We start from the raw sequence: 27,780 nt of genomic DNA, 5'->3' as shown, positions 1-27,780 counted from the left end.
CTTGTAACCTTCTTTTATCTTGCAAACAGTGCCTAAGAAAGTTTCCCCTGTGTTCAAGGCAATTTCTTTTTAGCTTTGTTGCAAATCTATTCAGATGTTTAAAATAATGCTTAAATTCAAAGAGTTTTGCTTTTAATAAACTGGTGATCACTAGATAATTTTGCCTGTAAATATGGCTAACATAGCTTTACAATATGTAAGAAATTTTTATTGTCTGCTTCAATACAAAAAACAAAGTTTAAATCTTTCAGTATATATTGTTTCCTAAGTAAAAAGTATTCTATTAGCCAATGCCTCTAAAGGAAAGTTTAAAGTTCTGGGGAATAATTGTTGCTCCATAAGATTCAGAGACAATATTTTTAATATTTAGAGTTCTAGTTATACTGGAAAATTGTGGTACAAATTTGCTTCAAAATTTTTATTTTCAAAACCTCCAAGAAATGTTTTGTCAACAATTTAATGTTACACATGTTACTGAGATATATTATATAATTCTCAAAGACAAGATATTGTAAAACTTTAAAAACTATACCTTCTTTAAAAACAAAAAGGGAGGAATTATATCCCGTGCACATTATTTGGATCACATTTTGTTTTTGGAAAAACTGGATATAATAGTGTCTAGGGCAGATAAAAAGGATCCACTTATTGGCACATGCCATGATCCTGTTCAGATACTTAATATGGGGGGAAGAGGGAATGTTTCTGCTTTTTCCACAGAATGCTACAAGAGCATGCTAGCTTCCAATGTGACAGGCTGACCTGTGACCTGTGAGTACCCTGACAGTGTTGACCAAAAAGCTGTGTTGAGTGCACAAAAGAGGAGAAATCGGAGAGCAGCCACTTACAAACAGATGAAAAAACTTCCTATCTCCACCATGGGCTGCAGCAAGGAGTACCAACCCGGTGCCAACTTTAAATAAAAACAACTAAAAAAGCTGACTCGTGAGGCAAAAAGACTGGTACAGAGAATGTACAAGATGCTTTCGTCAGAGACACTGCTTTTGGCCATTCAGGCCAGCTCCTTACAGCTATGAAAGTTTGTGTACCTTACCTATATGCTTATTGTTAAATAATTTTAAGAGTTAAGGTCGCCAATCTTGGCAAGTCTTTTCATATTCATTGTAATTCTTGTCAATTAACTAATTGTGTAGATCCTAATTTAGATAAGAAATCTATTGTTATGTTTTTGTTAGAGACCTGCTTATGTTTTGCTGCTTATTAGAGTTAAATGATCCTTGGTTTAAAAATCTGAGAATGCAAACTTTAAAAATGTATCTACCATGGCTTTAGATCAGCAGCTACTTACTGCCCATTTTGTTAATGATAAGCATAGGAATATTTCCATAGCTTTGTCAGAACAACATATTATATAGATAAAAATTTAGAGGCAAAGGATGTCTTAGAAGTAGTAGTCTTAGTAAGAAGACAGGATATAACATACATTAAGGCTAGAAAGATAGAAATTTCAGACATAGCCAAGCCATGACCGGTGTTCCACTGTCCTAGAAAGTCCTTGAGCAGACCAAGGGATTAGAATTCAGGGAGAGTGTTGCCTATTCAGTGACATTCAGAATTGCCTCTGGCATTACACTATCACTTAGAATGAAAGCTAGGTCACTGCCTTACACAGGAATTTACCATCTACTAGGAAAAAGAAAGTTTGAGACCTAAAGAGGAACCAGAGTGGATACTTAGAACTATAGATAGCTGAGTTACACCCATACACACGTATTTACAATGGCCTAGAGGAAAGGTAGACTACCAAAACTGGTTTTCAACCTCCCCCTGGCTTTCAACCTTGTTGCCCTCCCTTTTAGGGCCCCTATTGGGACTCCTATTATTGATTTCCTTCGGTCCTTGGGCATTTCAGAAATTGACCCGATTTGTTAAATCTCAAATTGATTCATCTCTTTCAATCGCATCTGTTTCAGTTCATTACCATCGGCTGGACTTTGGTGATAACAAGCAGGTTACTGGAAAAGAGACAGATGTGGATACTGCTTCATCACCCTCTTCTCGGGGAGAGAAACTCAATTTCCATAAAATGCTTAAGTAAGATCATTCCCCTCCCCCTAAATTCGGCCATCAGTCTCATGCCACAAATCATTTATAGATTGCCGTAGTCTGTGCTTCCCACATGGTAATATACATTCTCGCCACATTGGAAACTAAACAGTCATCCTAGGCTAGACACATCGAAAAGTTGGAACTTGAAGCCGTCGCCCGTGAGAGTTGTAAGACTAAGTACTGCACAGAGATTAGTCTGGAAGCTGTTAGACAGTCTCTGAGAGGCATTTCTGATTGCATGAAGGTTGAGTGCCCTAGGGTCCTTTCCCCAGAAAAAACGGCACGGGAGCAGGTCAGGGTTACTCTGGGTAAAAGTCTGTGGGCCTAAGAGTCAATCCTGTACATGGCCCCTAACATTGCACACTGGGGATCAGACCTCTACCTCTACCCACGGAGCTTGCTTCGTTCCTAAATCCCTTGGCTGGCCCAGGTTATACCCAAAAGGCTGAGACCATTAATTCAAGCCTCATAGATGACTTGTCCTTGTGTCCTTCGTGGTTTTAAGAGAATCGCCTGGTGAGCAAACAGACGTTTAGACGATTATTAACAACTTGGCTACAAATTTATTATACAATATGCCTTTATAAAAATATTAAAACGGGGGAGATGTTGGGAACTATTAAGACAACTCTTGGTCTCTGAATTGGGCCTCTCCCCCCGAGAAGAAAAGGGGGTCAAAAGCAGGCCACCGACACCAATTCTGAGAATGTTCCAGCCCTAAGCCATCACCGACGTCCTGACCACACCCTGATACCACCAAGTTCCTGCTTCCCCGTGTAGCTGCCAAAAGAAAGAATTTCTATTGCCCCCCTCCCATAAGTACTTCTCCTTTTGCTTGTATTATCCTACCCCTCCCACTGATAAGTATCTGTACTTCCCCTTTTGCTTGTGCATTTAAGCCTTAGACCTTTTTCAATAGATTCGGGGCTTTGATACATTCCAGAACGGTTTCTGTGTCGTTATTCGTACAAGGCCCTCGTCTCTCTCTACCCCCCATTTGGTTCTTAGGAGGAGGTCCCCTCGTGACCCTCGAATAACTGGACCTGCTGGACGGGTCAGTACTACCAGAGGATCCAGCAATACCTCTCCTGGGTATATATCCAGAAGTTGTTCCAACTAGCAATAAGAACATATGCTCCACTATTTCATAGCAACTTTATTTATAATAGTCAGAAGCTGGAAAGAACCCAGATGTCCCTCAATAGAAGAATGGATACAGAAAATGTAGTACATTTACACAATGGAATACTACTCAGCTATTAAAAACAATGAATTTATGAAATTCCTAGGCAAAAGGATGGACCTGAAGGGCATCATCCTGAGTGAGGTAACCCAATCACAAAAGAACTCACATGATATGTACTCACTGATAAGTGGATATTAGCCCAGCAACATAGAGTACCCAAGATATAAGTTACAATTTGCAAAACACATGAAACTCAAGAATAACGAAGACCAAAGTGTGGACACTTTGCTCCTTCTGGGATTTGGGAAGAAAACACCCATAGAAGAAGTTACAGAGACAAAGTTTGGAGCTGAGACGAAAGGATGGACCATCTGGAGAATGCCATACCTGGGGATCCATCCAATGTAAATATTTTTAAATTTTTACTGATATATCTAAGAATTGCTTTAAGATTTCTTTTTTGAGTTGCTACCATAAGAACTTCATGAAACTGCTTTTATATTCAAATATGAAATTTGGTGAAAAGTAAATCTCTTCTCAGAACATAGCTACTCCTATTTGGCACCAGAATAAAGTATGTTTTATTCCCTTGGAGATCAGAGCTGGCTTGTCGCATTTTCTTTTGTTTTGTTTTTGTTGTTGTTATTTTGTTTGCTTGTTGTTTTTTTTTTTGGCGGGGGTGGGGGGTTTGTTGTTCTTACTGTTTTCTTATCAACAAGAGGAACTTCACTTCTCCCCTGGATTGGTGTGTCAATGTTAACTCTTTTTTCATGACACAAAGAACCTGATCATTGCATTAAGAGACATCATGGGATCACTTCCAGTAACGATACGCATACACAATTACACATACACACATGAACTTATGGGTGTGTGTATAGATGCCTAATATATATAACTACAACCTGCTGAGTCTTATTTACACTTTACGGTGTATATGTGTTTTCAAGGCCAACCACCTGGAACTGCACAGCAATTAGGAGGCTCAGGTTTTTGTAATAATTCCCCCTCACTCAGCAGCCCTTAGTTAACTGCATTTTTTAACTCCAGGTGGGGCTCTCTGAGATTTACTCCTTCCCATAGAATCAAACTGTAGCTTGTGGGTAGATTTGGGGTGGCAAAGAGGAGGAGTGAGGAGAAAAGTGGCTTTTTGCTCCAGAGGAGTCAGGAAAACTTTCAGAGTTGTAGAACCTAAAACTTCAGCTTGTCCTTGCTTGCAATAGGAACACTGTCACCTCAGGTAAGTTAAACCCCTGCATTCTGCAGCCCACCCTGCCACTCCATACTGAGGACATTAGGTGGCACAAGGCACTGTAATTTCTGACCCCAGATTTGCAGATTAGAGATTGGTTTCAAACCCATATTCAGTTTTACCTTTGACTGAAAGAGAGTTTCTTTGATAATTTGTAAGTCTTTTAATTTTTGAGACAGCATTTTGCTATGTTGCCCAGATTGGCCTGCAACTGGCCATGTAGCTCAGAGTGGTTGGAACCTCCAGTCCTCCTGTCCCTGTCTCCTGAATGCTTGAGTCATTGGCATGTGTCACCAAATGCAGCCTCAGCTCCCCGGTGCTCTCATTACAGATTGTTACTCAAGAACCTTCTGTTTCATTTCAGTGTTTCTGGTTAGTTTGATTGCTTGGTTAGTTTTTGCTAAGCTAAACGTGGTCTCCTATAGTCCAGGCTACCCCAGAAGTATATATGTATCTTAGATGTGATTGAGCAGCAGAGACCTTCTGCCTCTACTTACTAAGTGGTGGGACACAAGTCCAAGCACTGTGTCCTCTTAACAGAGTGTGGTGATGAAGAGTGCTCAAAGCATGCTAGACAAACCTTCCTGAAACTCACTACATGTCTAGTATCTACATTTAAACTTTTATTTCATTTACTTTTTGTGAGCATTCAGAAAACATAGACTCATTAAGGAAAAGTGAAATTCTCACGGATTAGAGAAATGTATAGAAAAATACATTAAATAACTTGAAGAGGGGTTTTCCTCTGTTGCTAATAAGAGAACACTCCATTGAGTTGGAATTTGTGTGTGATTGTGTGTAAGTGTGTGTGTATGTGTGGAGAGAGAGAGAGAGAGAGAGAGAGAGAGAGAGAGAGTTAGTTTTGTGACAACCTGACAGTGGCTAGAGTCATCTTAGAGAGGGGAAAATGCCTCCATAAGACTGCACTATAGGCAAGCCTCTGGAGCATTTTCTTAATTAGTGATTAATGGGGAAGGGCACAGCCCATGTTTGGGTAGTTCTACCCCTGGGCTCGTGGACTTGGTTCATCACAGCAAACAATCCCAAAGACATAACCCTGTACAGGCACAATGGGCTGTTGTTTTGACACACCTGGTCATGTTTTATGGAGGATTGTGGAAGGACTTTGGAAATTTGGACTAGAAAATCCATTGAGTGAGGAGATCTCAGTTAGATGTTCTGTAGGATGTTGGAAGGTAAGAGCATTGAGAGCAGTACAGATGATGGACGCATGGCTTGTTATGTTTCAGAGGGAAGCCAAGACTCTACTGAGTCATTTGTGTTAACACTTCATAGTTCAGGTTTTAGCTTCAGAATCAGCTCTTGATTAACAAGTCACCAGAACAAGTAAAGTGAAACCTTTGATTTCCTGAAATATCAACAGGTCAGCTGGGGCTGAAGAATCAGCTGAGATAACCAGCATTATTGAGGTAAGTTTATCTGGAAAGTGTTCTCACAGAATCAAAAGAAGCTTTATTCCAAGGTTGACAGCTGAACTCGGTAGTGAAAGAATCACCTTGGTGGTACTGGTTTTGAAGTTACTAAGGGGGAACAGGTGAGGCTTGGCACTGGAGAACAGTGCTGGAGTCTTGGAGTCTAGAGTCTTGGAGTCTACAAAAGGCTATGGGTGAAAGTGCTACCCAGTTGAGAGACCACAGCATTTGGAGATGCAGTACCTAGTCATGAGTACTAAGAACAGCAGGTATGGAGTGGAGCCAGCCTGAGTCTAGAAGTCAAGCTCTGTGTGCTATACAGAGCAGAGTGGAGAAGTGACCCAAGCCCTTTGAAGGAACCCAGAAGAGACAGGTAGTACCTAGACATTGGACATTGAGTACATTATACTCTTGCCATTGAGGTTGGCTCTTATCTGATTGTGACTGTGCCCTGGTTCTCTCCTTTTGAAGTAAGAGTTTAATTGACATTTGATTTTCACAGGAGCCCAAACTTGAGTGACTTTGAACTTTGAAAGATTTTGTATTTTAAAAGGGAATGGATATTTTGTTTAGAATATTCTACTCTAATATATATAACACATCTAAAGCACATTTTCCTCTTCATCTACTCTGCCCAACTCCCTGTCAACATATATCCCCTCCCCAGATCCAATCCCCCTTTGTTTTCTCTTTAGAAAAAAAGCAGGTTTCCAAGGGATGAAAGCTAGAGACAACAAAACAAGGCAAGACAAAGGCCCCCATATCAAGGCTGTACAAGGGAACCAAATAGGAGGAAAGAGAGACTGGATGATTTCCATTAATGTATTAATTTATTTATTTCACATCCAGAATGCAGCTTCCCCTCCATATCTGCCCAGTCACTCCCTCTCACCTCCCTTCTCTCCACTCCCCTTCATTTCTCCCCAGAGAAGTGGAGGCCTCCCATGGATTTGCCTTGGTATATCAAGTTGCAGTGGACTAGTTGCATTCTTTTCTATTGAGGCAAGAAAAGGCCACCAAATTAGGGAAAAGGGACCCAAAGGCAGTTAGCCCCTGGTCCTGCTATTTGGGATCCCATGGTAAGAACAAGGTGCATATCTGTTACATCTGTGTAAAGAGCCTATTTCTATCCTATGGATGCACTCTGGTTGGTAATTCAGTCTCAAGGTTGGTTAAATCTGTAGGTTTTCTTGTATCCTTGGATTATCTGATTCTTCAATCTTAGCCCCCCCCCCTTCCACAGATTCTTCAAGCTCTGCCTAATGATTTGCAGTGTGTTTCTGCATCTGTTTCCATGAGTTGCTGGATGAAGCCTCTCAGATGGCATGTATGCTAGGCTCCTATCTGTAAATATCCACAGTATTGTTAATAATACATCAGGGGTGGTGTTTCTCTCATGTCATGGTTCTCACATTGGGCCATTCATTCGTTAGGCATTCCCTCAATTTCTGTTCCTTCTTTATCCATGCATATTTATAAGCAGGAAAATTTGTGTGTCAAAAGTTTGTGGGTGAATTTTTGTCTCCATAAGACTTGCCTAATTACAAGAGTGACTGCTTCATGTTCAATAGGTCCTATTGCAAGAAGTCATAGCTAGGGTCATTCTCATAGATTCCAGGGAGTTTCCATTGTCCTAGTTATCTAGCTCATCTTAGAAATTCTCCGAAGTCACATATTCAACTTCTCTCTCACTTCATCTTCACCCCATGTGATGACTCTGGTTACTGTCCAGAATTTCTCTTACAAATAGATCCCTCCATCCATCCATCTACTTCTTAAGTGTACTTTATTTATGTTTTTAGTAAGATTCAAATATCCTCTGCCAGAAACTTCCTTCTTAGTTTCTTTGGTTCTCTGGATAACAAGGTTATCCTGTACTTTATGGTTAATATTCACTCGTGAGTACATGCCACATTTGTCTTTCTGAGACTGGGTTTAGCCTGCAAATTTCATGATGTCATTGTTTTTAACAGCTGAGTAGTATTCTGTTGTGTAAATGTACCATATATTCATTTTCCATTCTTCAGATGAGGGACATTTGGGTTGTTTCAAGTTTCTGGCTATTTTCAATAAAACTGTGCACATAGTTAAAACACTATTCTTGTGGTATGATGGAGGATATTTTGAGTATATGGCCAGGAGTGGTATAATCATTTCTGAGAGAATTATTTCCAATTATTTGAGAAAGCACTGAATTTATTTTCAGACTGGTTGTACAAGTTTGCAGTCCTACCAGCAAAGGAAGAGAGTGTTCCCCGTGCTTCACACCCTAGCTAGCATGAACAGTTGCCCTTCTAAAGGGTGTAAAATGAAACCCCAGAGTTTTGATTTGGATTTCCCTGATGACTAAGGATGTTGAACATTTCTGTAAGTGCTTCTTTGTCATTAAATATTCCTCTGTTGAAAATTCTATTTTGCTATGTACCACACTTTTAAATTTTGGGCTATTTGGTTTGTTAGTGTCTACTTTTTTTAGTTCTTTAGGTATTTTGGATATCAGCCCCCTTTCAGATGTAAGGTTGGTGGAGATCTTTGCCCAATCTCTAGGCTACTGTTTTGTGCTTTTGACCACTACTGTCCTTGACAAAATCTCCTTTTCCATACAGTAGATTTTTTTAGTTTCATGAGGTCCCATTTATTACTTTTTGATCTTAGTGACTGAGATGTTGGATCATTCAGGAAGATGTCTCCTGTACTAATGGATTCAAAGCTATTACCCACTTTTTAATTATATTTAATGTCTCTAGGTTTAGGTTGAGGTTTTTGGTCCACTTGGACTGGAGTGTTCTGTAGGGTGATAGATATGGACCTATTTGAATTCTTCTACATGCAAACATCCAGTTAGACCAGCACTATTTGTTGAAGATCTTTTCTTTTTTATTGTATGGTTTTGCCTTCTTTGTCAAAAACCAATGTCCATAATTGTAGTGGTTTATTTCTGGGTCCTCAATTTGATTCACCCTCTCTGTCTTGATACCAATGATTCAAGGTTTATTACTATTACTGTCTAGTACCACTTGAAGTCAGCAATGGTTATGACTCCAGAACTTTTATTATACAGGATTGCTTTAATTGTCTTGGTTTTCTTTCCATATGAAGATTATAATAGTTCTTTCCAGGTCTGTAAATAATTGTGTTGGAATTTTGACAGGAATTGCATTGACTCTGTAGATTGCTTTTGGTATTACAGCTATTTTCACTAGATTGAGGCAACCAATCCATGTGTGTGGAGAGTTTTCCATTTTCTGATATCTTCCTCAATTTCTTTCTCCAATTTCTTTCAAATTTCTTTCTTCAAAAACTTGAAGTTCTTGTTATTCATGTCTTACAATTGCTTTAGTTGAGTTACACCAAGATATTTTGTAAGTATTATAAAGGGTGATCTTTCCCTAATTTCTTTCTAAGTCAGTTTATAATTTGTCTAAAAAAGGGTTATTTTTTTTTACAGTGAGTTTAGTTATCCAGCCATTTTGCTGAAGGTGTTTATCGGCTGTCGGAATTCTCTGGTAGAATTTTGGAGATCTCTTATCTATACTATCATATGATCTGTGACTAGTGATACTTTGATTTCTTCCTTTACTTTGATTTCTTCCTTTCCAATTTTTATCCACTTGAAATCCTTTAGTTTTTGCTCTAGCTATAATTTCAAGTAATGTGTTGAGTAGATAGGGAGAGAGTGGGAAACCTTGTTTCTGGTTTTACTGTGATTGCTTTATATTTCTCTTTTTAATTTGTTTTGGTTTGTTGTATGTTGCTTCTATTATGTTTACATAACCAACATGTATCTTGATAACCTTAAGACTTTTAACATAATAGGCTGTTAGTTTTTGTCAAAGGCTTTCTCAGCATGGAGTGATATAGATGGTCATGTGATATTTTTCTTTAAGTTTGTATTTATGATGAAGTACATTGATGGACTTTCATATGTTGAACTCTCCTTGCATCCCTAGGATGAAGCCTACTTGATTATGGTGTATTAGGTCTTTGATGTGTTCTTGGATTCAGTTTCCTATATTTTATTCAGTATTTTTGTATAAATATTCATAAGGGATGTTAGTCTGGAGTTCTACTTTTATGTTGAGGCTTTATATAATTTAGGTATCAGGGAGACTCTGGCCTTAGAATGAGTTTGTCAGTGTTCCTTTTGTTTCTATTGTATGGAATAATTTGAGGATCATTGGCATAAGCTCTTCTTTGTAAGTATGGTAAAGTTCTGCACTAAAGCCCTCTGACCCTGAGAATTTTTTGGATGAGCGATTTTTAATGACTACTACTATATCCCTAGGGGTTATAGGACTAGACAGTTAACCTGACATTGAGTTTTAAATTTTGTAAGTTGTATTTGTCTTGAAAATCATCCATTTCATTTAGTTTTTCCAGTTTTGAGGAGTACAAGTTCTTGAAGTAAAACCTAATGATTTCTTTGGTGTCTGTTGTCATCATTTGCATTTCTGATTTTGGTAATTTGGGTAGTGTCTCTCTGCCTTTTGTTAGTTTGTCTAAAGAATTGTTTGTCTTGTTGGTCTTCTCAAAAAAAAAAACCAACTTGTTTGCTTGATTCTTTGTACTCTTCTTTTTGTTTCTAATTGATTGGTTTCAGCCCTGTTGTTTACAACTATTGGGTGTGTTTGCTTCTTTTCTTTCTAGGGCTTTCAGGTGTAGTATTAAATGCTAGTATAAGAAATCTAATTCTTCATGAAGGTACTTAGTGTTATGAATTTACCTCTGAGAACTGTATTCTCTGTGTCCCATAGTTTGGATACCTTCACCCTTCATTTTTATTGAATTATCAAAAGGTTTTAATTTATTTCTGCTTTGATCCAGTGATCATTGAGTAGAGAGTTGTTCATTTCCTATGAGGTTGTCAGTTTTCTGTTGTTTCTATTGTGATAGTAATTGATAAGATACAGGGATTTATTTCAATTTTCTTATATCTGTTGAGGTTTGCCCTGTAACCAACTACATGTTCAATTTTGGGGAATGTTCCATGAAGTGCTGAGGAGAAGGCATATCCTTTGTGCTTGGTTGAAAGGGTCTGTAGATATCTGTTATATCCACTTGAAACATACTTCTCTTTCATTATCTCTCTGTTTACTGTTTGTCTCAATGACTTGTCTTTTAGTGAAAGTGGGGTATTGATGTATCACTCTATTAATGTGTGATATTCCAGGTTTGATTTAAACTTTAGAAATGTTTGTTTTATGATTGTGTGGGCTTTCCATTTAGAGCATAGATGATCATAATTGAAACATCCTTTTAGTGGATTTTTTTTTTTTTACTATGAAGTGTCCTATGATAATTTTCATTGAAAATCTGTCAGAATATCAGGATGGTTACACTAACTTGGTTTTTGGTTTGTTTGTTTGGAAAATCTTTTTCCAGACCTTTATTCTAAGGTAATGTCTATCTTTATTGTTGAGGTCTGTTTATTATATGGAGTAGAATGCAGGAAGTTCTTTTCACATCCATTCTGTTTATGTTTTTTTACTTAAATATTGAGTCCATTGATGTTGTGAGATATTGATTACTAGTGATTTGTAATTCCGGTTTTGATGTTGGTGATGGATTCTGTGTGTGTGTGTGTTCCCCTGCTTTTGGTTTGCTGGTGTGGAGTTATAGTATTTCATGTGTTTTCTTGTGTTTACTTAACCTACTTGTGTTGGAGTGTTCCTTCTAATATCTTCTGTAGGGCTGTATTTCAAGATAAATATTGTTTAACTTTCATTTTCTCATTGAAACTCTTGTTTTCACCATCTACAGTGATGCAAAATTTTACCTGGGTATAGCTGTCTGGGAAAGCCATTTGCAGTCTCTGCTGTAAGACACTTTTGCCAAGTCCCTTCTGGATATGAAGTCTCTTTTGAGAAGTTGGGTATAATTTCAATAGGTCTCCCTTTATATGTAACATGACCCATGTAGCATTAAGTGGAGGACACTGGGATTCAGGGAAGCAACATACTGGATCTTTGACCCACTTTGCAGAGTGATAAATATGGATGTATTTACATTCTTCTATATGCAGACATTGAGTTAGATAAGTACCATTTGTTAAAGACCCTTTTTTCCATTGTCTGGTTTTGGCTTTGTCAAAAGATCAAGGGACCATGGGTGTGTGGATAATCAATTCATTTCCATTGATCAACCTGTTTGTCTCAAAGCACCATGAAGTTTATATTATGACTGCTCTGTAGTACCAATTGAAGTAAGGGATGGTGATAACTCCAGAAGTTCTTTTATTTTTCAGGGTTGTTTTAAGTATCTTAAGTTTTTCGTTTATTCATATGAAATTGAGAATTGCTCTTTCAAGGTCTGTAAATAATTGTGTTGGAGTTTTGATGGGAATTGCATTGAATCTGTAGATTGCTTTTGATAAGGTAGCCATTTTCACTATGTTAATCCTACTTATCTGTAGAAAAATGGTATGACTCCCAGCCTGCTATCTGCAAGGTCACTTAAGGATTTCTGTAAATCTCAGCATACTGGAACAGGGAGAAGACATACTTTCTCAGAAGGGAACCCTGATGTTCAGCTAATATAGCTGTGTGCCTAAGGAAGTACCCTTCATGGCCATTTTCTCATTAGAAATATACTTTGTTTTTAAGAAAATTAAGCCACACTTAAAAGAGGCGGGCTGCTGACAGACTTCTCACTCAGCAAGGAGGTTTGGGTCACCATGAACCTAGATAAGTTATTGCTTGGAATATGGAAGCTGTTGAGAATTAGAAGCTGTAGGAAATCTTTATTCTGCTTGCCTATAAAGATGATTGAATGCTCAATAAACTATGCATTGGCACAGTGTTACTATGCATCCCCTTTGTACTGATTAATGCAACTCTACACTTGGTATCCAATGAGTTAGACATTGATACCAATCTGTGAGCCTGGAAGACCTTTCCATGTTCTGATATCTTCCTCATTTTCTTTCTCCAAGGAGTTGACGTTCTTGTCATACAGGTCTTTCACTTGCTTGGTTACACAAAGATATTTTATTTGTGAATATTTTAAGGGAATTGTTTGCCTAATTCATTTTTAATCCCATTTATCACTTGTATAAAGGCAGGATACTGATTTTTTAAATTAGTTTTCTATCCAGCCACTTTACTAAAGATGTTTATCAGCTATCAGATTTCTCTGAAAAAATATGTGGGCTCATAAACTTATGTTATCATATCATCTGTGAATAGCAATACTTTGGATTCCTCTTTTCCAATTTGTATCCTATTTTTTCTATGCCTTGTATCCCTGATCTCTCCAAGTTTATCAATATATTATGTTGAATTTTGTCAAAGTCCTTCTCAGTAGTATGTAATTGTTTCCCTTATGTGTGTTTATATGGTAGAATACATTGATGAATTTTTTTTTTTTGGTTATATGATAGATTACATTGATGGATATTTTTTTCAAAACAGTGTTTCTCTGTGTAGCCCTGGCTGTCCTGGAACTCACTCTGTGGACCAGGCTGACCTCGAACTCAGAAATCTGCCTGCCTCTACCTCCCAAGTGCTAGGATTAAAGGTGTGTGCCACCACGCCCAGCTGAATTTTTGTATTTTAAACCAACCCTGCTTCCCTGTTATGGAGCCTTCTTTATCATAGTGGATTGTGACTTTGATGTCTTCTTGGGTTCTGTTTGCTGATATCATATTGAGTATTTTTGCATCAGTGTTCATAACAGAATTATGTCTGAAATTTTCTTTCTTTCTTGAGTCTTTGTGTTGTTTAGGTATCAGGGTGACTATTGCTTCATAGATTAGTTTTGGCAATGTCCATTCTGTTTCTACTTTGTGGAATACCTTGAGGGGTATTTGTAGCTGTCCAGTAGCCATGGACAAACTTGGTTGCCTGGAAATGATAAAGGATAGAATGCAAGAGAAAGATGAAGCGAAGACAAAGTTTCTGATCAAGTCTCGAAGTTTATTATTCAGCACTTTGTTTATATAGGGAAAGCCCAATTTCTTTCATTCTTTGTTTCAGCTGGATTATGTTGCAAAGAAAGCAAAGAAGGCAGTCTATTCCTCTAAGTCCCTGTAGGAAATTGTAGGTGCAGACACGTCCACCTAGGCTGTAAAACCCATTGTGGCAAGCATTCAATGTCTGTTTATCCTTGTCAAGGCTGGGGAAAAGGCACACAAGTATTGATATTATCTGTTCTTGGAAAGTCTGGTAAAATTATGCACTAAAAACCATCTGCCCCTGGCAAAGTTTTGGTTGAGGCTGGTATAGAGATTCAGAAGTTCAATCCATTGTCATCAAGGCAGGAACATGGCAGCATACAGGCAGAGCTGAGAATTTCACGTCTTTATATGAAGGCTGCTAGTGGAAGACTAGCTTGCAGGATGGTAGGATGAGGGTCTTTAATCCCAAAATGATACACCTACTCCAATAAAGCCATACTTACTCCAACAGGGCCAGACCTTCTAATAGTTCATATACAACCCATCACAGTTTTATAGGACTAGGTCATTTACCTGAACTTGATTTAATTTTGTAAATTTTTGTCTGTCTAGAAAATCATCCATTTCATTTAGATTTTCCAATTTTGTGGAATACAGGTTTTTGAAGTAAGACATAATGGTTCTTTAGATTTCCTAAGTATCAATTGTTATGTCTCCCTTTGCATTTCTGATTTTGTTAATTTGGGTACTGTCTCTCTGCCTTTTAATTTGGCTAAGGGGTTGTCTATATTGTTGAATTTTGCAATGAACAAGCTCTTGGTTTCATTGATTCTTTGTATTCTCTTTGATTCTAATTGATTGATTTCAGTCCTGAATTTGATTATTTCCTGCTGTCTACTCTTCTTAGTTGTTTGGATTCTTTTTTAATAGAACTTCCAGATGTACTTTAAATTGATAGCATGGGAACTCTCCAATTCCTGTTTTGAAGGCACTCAGTACAACAAAATTTCCTCTTAGTACTCTTTAGTACGGCTTTCATTAGGTCCCATAAGTTTGGGTATGTCCTGCCTTCATATTCATTGAATTATAAGAAATCTTTCATCTCCTTATTTTTTCCCTGACCCAGTGACAATTTAATGGGGTGTTGTTCAGTTTCCATGAGTTTGTAGGCTTTCCACGAGTTTGTAAGCTTTGTTATTTCAATTATTGTCCAGCTTTAATCCATTGTGGTCTGGATACAAGGTGTTATTTCACCCTTATCTGTTGAAGCTTGCTCTATAACCCAATTTATGATCAGTTTTGGAGTAGGAATTATGAGATTCTGTGAAGATATATTCTTTTGCATTTTGATGAAATGTTCTTCAGGTCTGTTAGGTCTGTTTGATTCATAAGATCAATTACATTACTTCTGTTTAGTTTCTATATGACCTGTCCATTGGAAAGAGTCGGGTGTTGAAGTCTACATTAAGTTTGATGTATGATTTAAGCTTTAGTAATGTATGATTTATGAATGTGGATCCTCTGGTATGTGGACAAATATTGAAAATTGAAACATCATCTTGGTAGATTTTTCCTTGAAGAGTATCACATATTCTTCCTCATCTTTTTTGATTAATGTTGGTTAAAAATCTTATTAGATATTACAAAATGATTCCAGCTTCTTTCTTGGGTCGGTTTGCTCAAAAATCTTTTTCCAGGTGTTTATTCTCAGGTTATGCCTGTCATTGTTGCTGGCCTGTATTTGTTATATTCCACAACATAATGAATCCAGTTTATTTATCCACTAGGTTAAGCCCCAACTTTTAAAAAGTAAATTGAGTCCATTGATGTTCAGAGAAAGTAATCATCAGTGAATATTAATTTCTGATATTTTGATGGTGTTGAGTATGTGTGTGTGTGTGTGTGTGTGTGTGTGTGTGTGTGTGTATGTGTTGGTTTTGTTGATGTAGAATTATTTCTTGGGTGTAATTATCCCCCTCCAGTTTCAGTCATTCTTTTAGTATCCTCTGTAGAGCTGGATTAGTAGAAAATATTGTTTACATTGGGTTTTGTCATCGTGCATCTTGTCTTCACTGTCCATGATGATTGAAAGTTTTGCTGGGTATAATAGTCTGACCTGGTACCTGTGATCTCCTAGAGACTGTAAGACATTTCCCCAGTCCATTGTGGCTTTTAAAGTCTCCTCTAAGAATTCTCCTGTAATTCTAACTGGTCTACATTTTTATGTTACTTGGCCTTCATCCCTATCACCTTTTACTATTCTTTTTCTTTGTTCTATACACCTAGTGTTTGATTATTATATGGCAGAAGGAGAATTTTTTTTTCCAATCTACTACACTTTCTGTAAGTTTCTTGTATGTTTATAGGCATCCTTTCCTTTAGGGGACATAAATTTTCTTCTATAATTTTGTTAAAGATATATTCTCGGCCTCTGAGTTGGGGCTTGAGGCTTATGAATATAGCCTGGTTGTTCCAGGCCTCCAAGAAAGCAGGAGGAGCTAGCTGTGGACCAAGAAATAGACAGCAGAGGGTTCAGGGATTTCAGTGTCAGAACTCCCTGACACTGAGTTTTCTCAGAGAGGCCAGCAGGCAGGGAATTGTGACAGTGTTCAGTTATTTTATACATTAAAGCCATTGGCAAAAACATCTTAAGCTACCTTTATTAACAATCACCATTTCCAACTCTTTCTACGGGTGGTTGACATTAATAAAAATCTACAGCTCTAAGTCCTTTCTGAGGGTGGTGATTAAAGCATTAATGTGCTGTGAAGCCAGGCTTGAAAAAGATCATTCACTATTATTGTAAGTGCCAATGATACTGCCCAGCAAGGGACTGGAAGCTTCCTTAGAGAAGGTTTAAAGGTAGATACTAGAGATGTTTTCAGTTTCTGGAAGGCTTGCCTAGCATGCTTTGAGAACTCTCCAACACCACACTCTGTTAATAGACCACAGTGATTGGACTTTGTGTTCCACCACTTAGGAAGTAGAGGCAGAAGGTCTCTGCTGCTCACACACATCTAAGATACATATATGTTTCTGGTTTAGTCTGGATTATAGGAGACCATGTTTCAGTTTACCAAAACACATATATAAGACTCAGTAGGTTGTATTTGTATATTAGGCATCTATACCCATACTCCTATGTTCACGTGTGTATGTGTAATTGTGTTTGTGACTCTGTGTGTGTGTGTGGGGGGGGGTTATTTGTAAAAAAGAAATTAGAAGCACTGCATTTAATGTGGATCAGGGGTACATACTTGGAAAGTGTTGGAGTGATATAATGGAAATATTATGAATATATTTTAATTTAAAATATTAGCAGTTAAAAAATGGGGAATAAGTAGATGACTCCACAATGAAGAGCACTGTCTGCTCTTTCAAAGTACCATACTTGGGTTCCCAGCACCACTTTAAGGTAGTTCACAAACCTCTGTAACTCTCTATTTAGGGCAATCCATCACCTTCTCCTGGATTTCCCTGGGATTCCACTCATACACAGATAGAAATGCATAATTAAACATTTTAAACATAAATATTAACAGAAAATTGAAAGACAATGTTCAAAATATACTTCAACCTAACAAAGGAGTTTTTATTTTGATTCTTTAATTTCTTGAGTTTTCTGTTTCATAACTCTGATACTAGAGAAAGTCTGTTTGTAAGAAAGATATAATTTTTATATCGCTCAATGATTAATACTGGAAGTGATCCTAGGATATCCCACAGTGCAGTGCTCAGGTATTTTTCATCATGAACAAAGTGTTAAGATTGACATATCAATGAAGGGGAGAAGTGGAGTTCCCTTTGTTGATACAAATAACAACAGCAACAACAACTACAACAACAGCAAACAACAAAGTAACCAGGTTTCATCTCAAAATAAATTTTAAAAAACTCCTTTATTCTGGAGCCAAATAGAATAAGCCATGTTATGAAAAAAGATTTAGAATACTCCAATTTTCATATTTCCACATAAAAGCAGTTTCATGATATTTTTTGGTAAGAAGTTTAAAAAAAATCTTAAATTAAAGCAGTTCTTAGATACATTGGTAAAAATTTTAAAATATTTACATTGCTAGAAAAGTTACTGGATAGGTTTAGAAAAGCTGAAAAATCTCTCATATCACCCTCAGATGCCATCTGAAAACATTTTAAAGCCTTTTGATTGTTGGGACCAGAGTTTTTAGTTTAATGCACTATAAGATATCAAAAATCTGTTAGGATATTAGGTCCTGTTTTATTTGTTAGTGACAGGATGTTTGGTGGGACATGTGGGGAGAGACAAGGCAAGACTATTTAATACCCTAAAGCTTCCCCAAGTCAACTCTGTTCATTCTCCTGCCTGATGCATTCCATCCCCCTCATGTCACTGCATGCCAGGCAGTCAGTCAGCCTCTGCAGTCACTGAATCTTCCCAGGAATTACTTCATAGCCCTTCTCACTGAGATGATATACATTACAAATAATTCATGAAGAAATTCAGAAAGAAACTACTTTGTCATCTTATTAGAGTCTGAGAGGAAGACAGGCCTGCTGTAAATCCCAGAAAATACCAGATGAGGAAGGAGATAATGAGAGAGAGTCATGTCTTTAGAGTTAGGGGCAGCAATATAGGACTGCATACATAATAGAAAATGCAGGTAGGGTCTACGGAAGACAAGGGCAAAAAACCTAGAATATCTCAGCTGGCACAGTTAGAATTTACACAGGTATTAGAGAGAGAAAGGGTAAAGACTGCACTAACAACTTTGAGTTAGAACCCAGGCAACAGGCTGGTTTGGCAGTGAAGATGACTGAGCAACAGGTAGGAGGAAAGTGTAAGAACAGCAGCTTATTAAGGGGATGATCACTCCTCCCATGTCCTTGGAGTATCCTCAGGTGAACCAGCTCTCCTGTGGGATGGTCTACTTGGCCAGGTGATTGACAAGTCAACTTGGATTAACTCCTCTAAGATAAAGGGATAATGTAATGTATGTTCTAATCTTTGGTACAGAGTACAGAGACAGGTTTCTCTCAGGGTCAGTGGTCAAACTCATATCTTATTCTATGTTCAAGAGAAAGTAGCTTTCTTTTAACAACTGTTAATAAACCTAGTTTCTCTGCCTAATCCCTAGTAAGACCAGTGATACTTGTTGTGATGAAATACCCATAGGAAGCAGTATATCTGAAAAAAAAAGAACTTCCTTGTCTCCAAGTTCATGGGAATACTGGTCATCACATCAAGGGTGACACAGTTGCAAGAGTGAGAATGATCAGGATGTGTGCACAGGCAATGAGCAGAGAGAAGGCAAGGGTCATAGTTAATTTGCACTATCTTTCTTATCCTGTTATGACCCCAGCCAATGGGTTGTTGACCTCAGCCTATGAAACAGTACCTCCACATTCACATTGGAGCATCTGCCCAAAATTTCCTTTCACAACACCATCAGGTATATTTCCTTGATGGGTCAATGGGAAAAAGTTAACCATTATGTAAATGCTTCTTCTGTTGTTGTTTGATTTTTTTTTGTTTTGTTTTTGATAGTTTGTCTGTGTAGCTTTGGCTGTGCTTGAACTCTGCAGACCAGGTTAGCCTAAAACGCTCAGAGCTCTTTTTGCCTCTTTGCCTTATGATGGTGGTATTGAAGGTATGCCTCACCAAGCCCAGCCTCCTAAATGGTTCTTAACACTTAAAGTAGAACACTAGATGTTTATACTGAAGTTGGAGGAAAGATACAAGGCTGTGGCCAAAAGGATTATATACTTCCAAAAATTTGATTTCTTTGAGCCCTAGTAAGTCATCACAAGGAATCTTCACAGGTAGGAGCAAGTTGGACTTTCTAGTAACAAAGATTCAAACTACCATACCTTCAAACTTTAATTCAATCCAAAAACTAACTCTCCTGGATTCCAAGATACCATCTTCTTTGGTGATTAGAGCCTGTCTAGTTGACAGATAATCCCTTTTGCCAAAACCTTACACTTCATCCCAATGCCAAACAAGATATCCAGTCATCTATTTTTGGTGTATAGGTTCGGTGTGATGGCTAAGCATGTTGATGGGATTTTGAATCTCTATGGAAACCCACCTGTTTCCTAAGACCTGTGTCTGAGCAGGAAGATGAACCAACTTAACTGGGAGTGGCACCATCTAATGGGCAAGAGGCCAGGACTGAATTAAAGAGAGAAATCAATCTGAGCATCACATACTCTCTGCTTCCTGTTAGGATACACAGTGGCCAAGCCTCTCCTATTTCCACAAGTCCTTTCCCAAATTACCATGCTGGAGAGTATCCCAAGAATAGTTGGTTAAAGAAACCTCTTCCTGTTTTAAATCACTTCTTGTGAGTGGTCTTGTGACAGCATTTGTTATTGCAGCAAGTAAGGGTCAGAGCCTGATGCTTAAGAGACCTAAAATTCCAAGTGTGGTCACTCTTCCATAGTAAGTCAATTAAAAAAGAAATTCATCAGATCAGGAAATATGAGTTTACTGAGGATTTGCTGTGCAAGGACCCAGAACAAGATTTCTAGTAATATCCCTGGTTATCTGGGTAGAAATGCCAAAAGGAAGCAATGGTTCCTTATCTGCTGGGAGAACATTCTTGCCTGAGGACCATATGAGAGTATGTGATCAAAACTCCAGTGCAGATACAAATGTCTTTTCATGAAGCGTTTTTTTTTTTTTTTTCAGATACTGGCATTTTAATGAGGTTAAAATGAATTATATTAATTGCACCATTTTCTTCAGCCCATCTACTAAACCAGTGGTTCTCAACCTGTGTAACAGGACTCATTTGATATTTCATATTAAATATCTTGCATATCAGACATTTATACTGCAATTCATAACAATACCAAATTGCAGTTAAAAACTAACCATGAAATAACTTTTTGGTGGGTGCCCCCACAATAATGGGAAGTGCATTGAATAAGGGTTGCAGCATAAGAAGTGTGAGACCCACTGGTCTAGACTGTCTTCCCCTTTCATCCCTGCCAGGATAGTCACAGGGAAGAAGCTTCTAGTCTAGACAAGCAGGTGAGAAGAGAGTCTGTCCTGTGGACTGCATCACAGCTCTTGGAAGTGGGAAGAGCAGGAGAAACACCAGGATCTAGGATCAAAAGAAAAAGCCACAGAAGTTGTCTTGCTAAATGTAGAATAAGAGGTCGATATATACATCTGTATCTGTGGACTTGTAATAAATGTTTGGGGTAAACAATTTTCTTCAATATTGAAATATTTTCAATCACAACATTTTTCTTCTCCTCCCACACCCCTATATATTCTTCTACACATGTCTTCAGCTTCATGGCCAGTTTTCTGCTTAGTTGTTATTTGGCCCATATATGTTTTGTATACACATACTTCTTTATAAATATAATCGTTTAAGTCTTAAATATAACTCTAATCGTGAGCATGATTTTTTTTTTTTACAAAGGGTATAAAAGAATCAAAAAGAGAAATCTAGTTCTTGCCAAAATGGCCTCTTGACTCTCTCCCTCTTTTGCCTGCTTGCCTTGTGGGACTGAGCAACTGCTAGATCCTTGGACTTCCACTCACAGCTACTACTGGAACATTGTTGGGAATTGGACTGCAGACTCATCTGCCTACCTGAAAGCTACGATGAGATTCAAAGACCCACCAACCCTCCAGCAGCTGGCAAGAAGAAGTCTGTTGAAAGATGAAGCCTTGACCATCTCTGCTCTGCCGAACCTGCCTGTGCAACTCTTCCCACCACTCTTCAAGGATGCATTCACCAGCAAACAACCTAAGATCCTGAGCCTGATGGTGGCAGCATGGCCCTTCCCACTCCTTCCTGTGGGAGCTCTGAGTGGGATTGATCACCTGGAGACCCTGAAAGCTGTACTAGATGGCCTTGATTTGCTGATGTCACAAAAGGATCGACCTAGCAGGTGGAACCTACAAGTTCTTGATTTGGGAAATGCCCACCAGGACTTCTGGGAAGGTTGGGCTGGATTACTTCATGAAGTCTGTTCTCAAGATGTCTTTGGCAAGAACCAACCAGTGGGAAATCATCACATCCTAGGGGGGAAACAGACCATGACTATAAAAATGAATCTTTCCCTCAAGTACTGCCGTCATTTTGAATACCTAAACTATTTGCATTGGTGGGCCGAACAGAGAAAAGATGGGATACAGCTGATCTGTGAGAAGCTGGATTTTAGGGGCATTCCTTGTAACCCGCTGCGATTCTTGAAGGTTTCATATGTAGCCTCAATCCAGGAATTGGCAATAAAGTCCACACACTGGAATATATATAAACTTGCATTGCTAGCCCCTGGCCTGGGCCAGATGAAAAGCCTCCAGAAACTCATTTTCATGAACATCAGGAGACCTGCTGACCTTAGGGAATTAGAGGAAACCCGTATTGTTACAGAGATCTTTTCTGAGTTCTCCAAACTACATAAGCTCCAGCATCTCCATTTACATAATGTCTACTTCCTGAATGAATGCCTGGACCTAATGCTCAGGCTTTCAGAATCAGACATGAGGTATCTGTCCCAGTGTCCAAGCATCCATCAGCTCAAATACCTGGACATTAGTTACACCACCTTCAAGCCTTTAAGTCATCGATTTCTAGGAAGCCTACTAGAAAGACTGACAGCTACTCTGCAGACATTAAAATTAAAGTGCTTTAACCTCATGGACTTCCAAATCCATGACCTTCTGCCTGTGCTGAGCCAGTGTTCCCAGCTCACTGAAGTTGATTTTGTGCCGAACAAATTTTCCATGGGCAGCCTGAAGAAGCTGCTGCAGCATACTGCCAACCTCACACAGCTGACCCTGGAGAAGTACCCTGCCCCTGTTGAAGTCTATGATGACCGTCATGGTGTTATTCCAGACAGATTTGTACAACTTTGTTCTGAGCTTATGAACACACTCAAGGGTGTAAGGCAGCCAAAGCAGGTCTATTTTGTGAGTACGACATGTTTACCTAATTATGAATTCCTCATTTATAATTTGGAGGGCATGGTATCTTCTGAGCAATTAAGAAGGAGAGGTCATTGCTGGGCTCTGATAAATGGAGGGCAGGTCTCAAGAGACTCATTGGAGTTATAGATCATATGTATTCAAGCATTTTTGGATGTACTTTGGAAAGATAACTATTTCATTTCCTTTGGATGACAGTCAAATTCTTCTGATTTGAGGTAGTTGTGTTGAGATGGAAAACCATGAGCTTATTTTCAGCCTAATGTCTACAGTACAGAAACACCCTTGAACAGCAACTATATCTGAAAATTGTAGGCCTGCATTCCAGCACTTTCCAAGTATGAGGGACCCTAAAAGTAGGGAAGGGGATAAAGAGAGAGGATATTATAAAGATCATAATGGACTTGAATAGGAGGGCTCTGTTTCATTCTCCCTGTGGATAGCAACCACTTTTTGGCTCTCCCCTTACATACTGTTCTACAGTATATGGATATATTTTTATGAAGTATAAATCTGACTAAACTTGGAATATTTTTGTATTAGACTGTTACCACTATAAAGCTGTATCTCTTTCTTGGGGAGGTCTAGCAGCCTGCTATTATCTTCTACCACAACCGTTACGATTATAATTTCTCATAGGTTCTAATAAATCGGTTTTGAATAAGAAAAAAAAAATGGCCTCTTATCTAGAATGTCTTGGAGCCAACTGTACATGTAAGCTGTCCAGGTTTTAGTTGCAGACTTTTCCTCTGAATTCACAAGATTTGCCTTTCACTGATCTGAATAGATCTAACTCTTTTTAAAGGTTCAGAGCAGTGCTTTCTTGTCTGGCCCAAGGTAGAGATGGACAATGTTGGGCATTGGGCTATACACCCATAGTTTGGTCTCCAGTTGAGCTGAAGTCTGAACCCCAGGACACAGTGGTGAAAATTTGCCTACCTGGGAAATAAGGAGTTTTCTAATGCTCCTGGAACTCTGGCTCTTAAGTTACCTCCCACTCACCCCACACGGGAGAAGCATGGTTAGTAGTCACACAGGCAATGTCCCAAGCTTTTGACCTTCAGGCTAAACTCCTCCCCAGTTACCTAGCAACAGTAAAGACCATAAGAGGGGTTGCTTGGCCCCACCTTGCTCTTACTCCCCTGCACTCCTCTTACTCTCTCCTCTCTCCTCCCATATCCTTCTGCTCTCCTCTCCTCTCCTCTCCTCTCCTCTCCTCTCCTCTCCTCTCCTCTCCTCTCCTCTCCTCTCCTCTCCTCTCCTCTCCTCTCCTCTCCTCTCCTCTCCTCTCCTCTCCTCTCCTCTCCTCTCCTCTCCTCTCCTCTCCTTCCCTTCCTCTCTTGCTCTTACTCTCTAGCCTTTCTTCTCTTTCTCCCTCTCTTTCCCTTTTGTCTCCCCTTGGCCATTACTGTGCTCTCTCTCTCTCTCTCTCTCTCTCTCTCTCTCTCTCTCTCTCTCTCTCTCTCTCTCTCTCCATCTTCTCTCCATTCTCCCTGCCTTTCTAAACTAAAGCTCTAAAACCATAGACTGTCTCTGTTCATGAGGGCCCAGTGAGCTTAAATGATGAGATAGGCTTTCTCCTAATGAGCCATTTCTAATCTCCCAATGGAAGGCCTTCTTGGGCTCTAGTCAAGGCCCACATTCCTGTGTTCCAGTCAAGGCCTGCTGTGCTTATTCTTGCCTGCATGTGAACCTGTCTCCCTAAGTCCTCTCTCCCATAACCCTGGGGCAACAGAGTGTTGTCCCTGGGCCCTGATCAGGGACTGCCCCTTGTCCCCCCACTCTTGAGTGGGGTCAATTGCTTAGGTGCTCACCTGGGATGGAGTGGAAAGAGTCTGGCAGCCCGCCCCCAAATTTTCTGGCCAGAACATAGGAGGGAATCTGGCCAGGAGCGGCTATCCTCCCTCCCCTGGCCCCTTTTTAGTTCCGACAGACAAAGAGAAAGAAAAAAACTGTGTAGTGCACAGTACTGTCATCAGGGTTGTACCTGCTTCACTTCACTTCTCACTCAGGTTCCCCTCCCCCCACATGCTTCCCTTGCAGCTATTACCCCAGATTCTGTTTTATGCTGTCATGTTTGTTGTCACCCCAACATATTCTTGAAGTGTGACAGATACATGATGAGTTACAATGAGAGAAGCAATTTCCAAAGAATCCTTGAGGAAGGAATTTGTATAAGAGTCTCAGGTATTGCTTCCTCAGTCCTACAAGAGCCTGGCATGTAAACACAACTTTCTCACCATTCAATTAGTGAGCATTTCCTGAAGCAAGACTCAGTTAGAGGTACAGTAGATATGATGGAAAAGCATAAGACTTTTGTCTTTACTCTCTATTCCCTGGACCAGGTGGCCTCTCTATAAGATACATATTACCATATGGGTGCTCTGTCAATGTAGACATGGCATCTGGATTTGGGACATTCTGTATTAATCAGTTTTCTGCTGTGTGACAAAACAATCTGCCCAAAAGTAACTTGAAGAGACAGGATTTTTGTCCTCTTACATCCCTCAGGTCCCAGTCCTTAACTGAGGGGCATTAGAGCAGGACGGTAACCAGGAACCTGGAGGGGTACACTAGAGAAAGAATTTTGGTTCTCATTGGTCCCTTTCCCCCATGTGGGATAACTTATCTAGCCTAAATAGAAAAATATGCAACTTGATAAGCTAATGTGTGTTTGTCTGAGGCCTCCCCTTCTCTGATAGGAAGCCAAATAAACTTCCCCATTTTTTTTTTTTTTTTTTTGGTCATGATTTTTTTTTTTTTTTGGTCGTTATGGAGTCATATTTTCTTTGTGTAGCCCTGGATGTCCCAGAACTCACTTTGTAGTCCAGGCTGACATTTATATCTCAAATCCGAGAGCCTGTGATTCAAAAGTGCTGGGATGAAAGACATGTACCACCACTGCCCGGTTTGGTCATGATTTTTTATTGCAGAAATAGAAACACTAAGTACGATAATGAATTTGGTTTGTAAGTTCTACTAAGTTCATACAATGCGGTTAGTAATGAATTGTGATTTTTCTGTCTTAGAAAATACATGTTATTTGAAGAATGATCCTTACTGGCTGGGAGTACAGGTAGTAGGTTCTTTAATTCTCTGAACCAAACCAGTGACCAAGATCAACTCAGTTTCCAGTAGGGGGCAGCACTGACACAGAGTATAAATGGTGCCTCGGGTAGTTGTGTGTTCTCATCAAGGGCTAGGTTGAGATGCTTACCTACACCACCACCCTCTCCCCAGCTCTTGCAACCATGATTAATTTGTACTTGAAAATACAACTAGATGGAAATCCATTAGAAATGAAGCTAACAAAAGCTGAGCTTGTACTGATCAATTGGCAGTGGGAAATGGACTGCAATGTCCTCATGTGTCATCAAGGTTGGTTAGCTCACCTGGGTCTCAGGATGATTTTATTCCACATGTTTTTTCTTTGGATTCTTCTGCCTTTCCTGGCAGCAGACCTTGGTCCTTCAGGAAACCATTGATAAGAAATGCCAGTCCCTCTCCCTCACTCTTGCTCAGTGGTCCCCAGTTCAGAGTAAGAGGAACTTTCTCTTTAGGCTATAGCTTATGGTGGCTCTTGGGTATGAAATACTTTCTTGCTTCAAGAGAAAAGAAAAGGGGCACAGTCACAATCAGATTAGAAGGAAACCAAACTGCAGTAGAGAAAATACTTCAATATCTTCCACTCGTAATTACTCCTGGTTGGAGAATATCATTAATATTGTCAGGGCCCTCGATGTTATTTTAAAAGGTGACTACTTCCTGAACAGAACCCCATAGCTCATGTGTTAAGATCAACAATAAATAGGCTTCACGAAACTAAAAATCCTCTGTAAGGCAAATGACAGCATCAATAGGACAAAATGGTAGCCTAAAGAATGGAAAATTAACTTTACTAACTATATATTTGACAGAGCGCTGATATCCAAACAGTACAAACACCTCAAGAAATTAGACATCAGCAAACCAAATACCCCATTTAAAAAAGGGGTGCAGAGGTCAACAGAATTTTCAAAAGAGGAATCTCTAATGGTCAAGAAGCACTTATGAAATATTTACTATTCCTAGTCAAATGCAAACAGAAAGGACCCTGAGATACCATATTATACATATCATCATGGCTAAGATCAAAACTCAAGTAACTGCATATGCTAGTGAGGATATGGAACTAGGAATACCATCCCACTGCTGTGAAAAATGTACAAACTTGTAAAACAAATTTGGAATTTAATCTGAGTATTTCTCAGAAATAATTCTACTTCAAGAACCTGTTATACCTCTTCTGGGAATATATTGAAAATATGTTCCCCCAGAGCACATGGACATTTTCATAGCACATTTATTCATAATAACTAGAACCTGGAAGCAGCCCACCTGTCCTGCACCAATTGAATGGATAAGGAAAATCTTGTACACTTATGCCATGAAATACCAATCAACCATTAAAAATAAGAACTGCTTTACAATTTTCAGGCCAATGGAGAAAACTGGAAAATATCATTGTGAGTGAGGTAACACAGACCCAAAAGAACTTGCATAGTGTATACTCAGTGATAAGTGAATATTGCCCATAGAGTACAGGATAACTATACTATAATCCAAATACCCAAAGAAGCTAAGAAACAGTAGTGCCCAAGGTAATATGATGATTGAATCTCACTCAAAAGGGGAAATACAATGTATATCAATAGTGTTTGATTAGAAGGAATTGTATAGGAGAGGGTATGGGGACATGAACAGTTTTAGAGATCAGGTGTGGTAGGAAGAGCTGTCTACAAAGGACTGGGAGAGGGAAAAGCCATCAATGTGGGGGCATCTCAGTAAGAAGCCAGAGACCTTGGTTTCAGGCAGGCTGCTGGGAGGATAAGGGAGTGACCTTGGCTGAGACCCTACTAACTGGAGATAAAGGATGAAGTGGCCAATTACTGTAGTCCAAAAATTGGGAGTGGGTGGGTATGGGAGTGGGTGGAGGGTATGGGGTACTTTTGGGATATCATTGGAAATGTAAATTAG

General features: G+C 39.0%; 1 pseudogene; it reads left to right on the top strand.

Moving 5' to 3' along the window:
• Positions 1-21,435: 21,435 nt before the first annotated feature.
• Positions 21,436-22,893, top strand: LOC147005262 (PRAME family member 8 pseudogene; annotated as a pseudogene).
• The last annotated feature ends 4,887 nt before the right edge of the window (positions 22,894-27,780 follow it).

Source organism: Mus caroli, unplaced genomic scaffold (genome assembly GCF_978045245.1).
Source record: "Mus caroli unplaced genomic scaffold, Mus_caroli_1 scaffold_4, whole genome shotgun sequence".
In the NCBI taxonomy this organism is placed as follows: Eukaryota; Metazoa; Chordata; class Mammalia; order Rodentia; family Muridae; genus Mus; species Mus caroli.
Note: the sequence above shows the minus strand (reverse complement) of the source record. Positions and strands in the feature narration are given on the sequence as shown.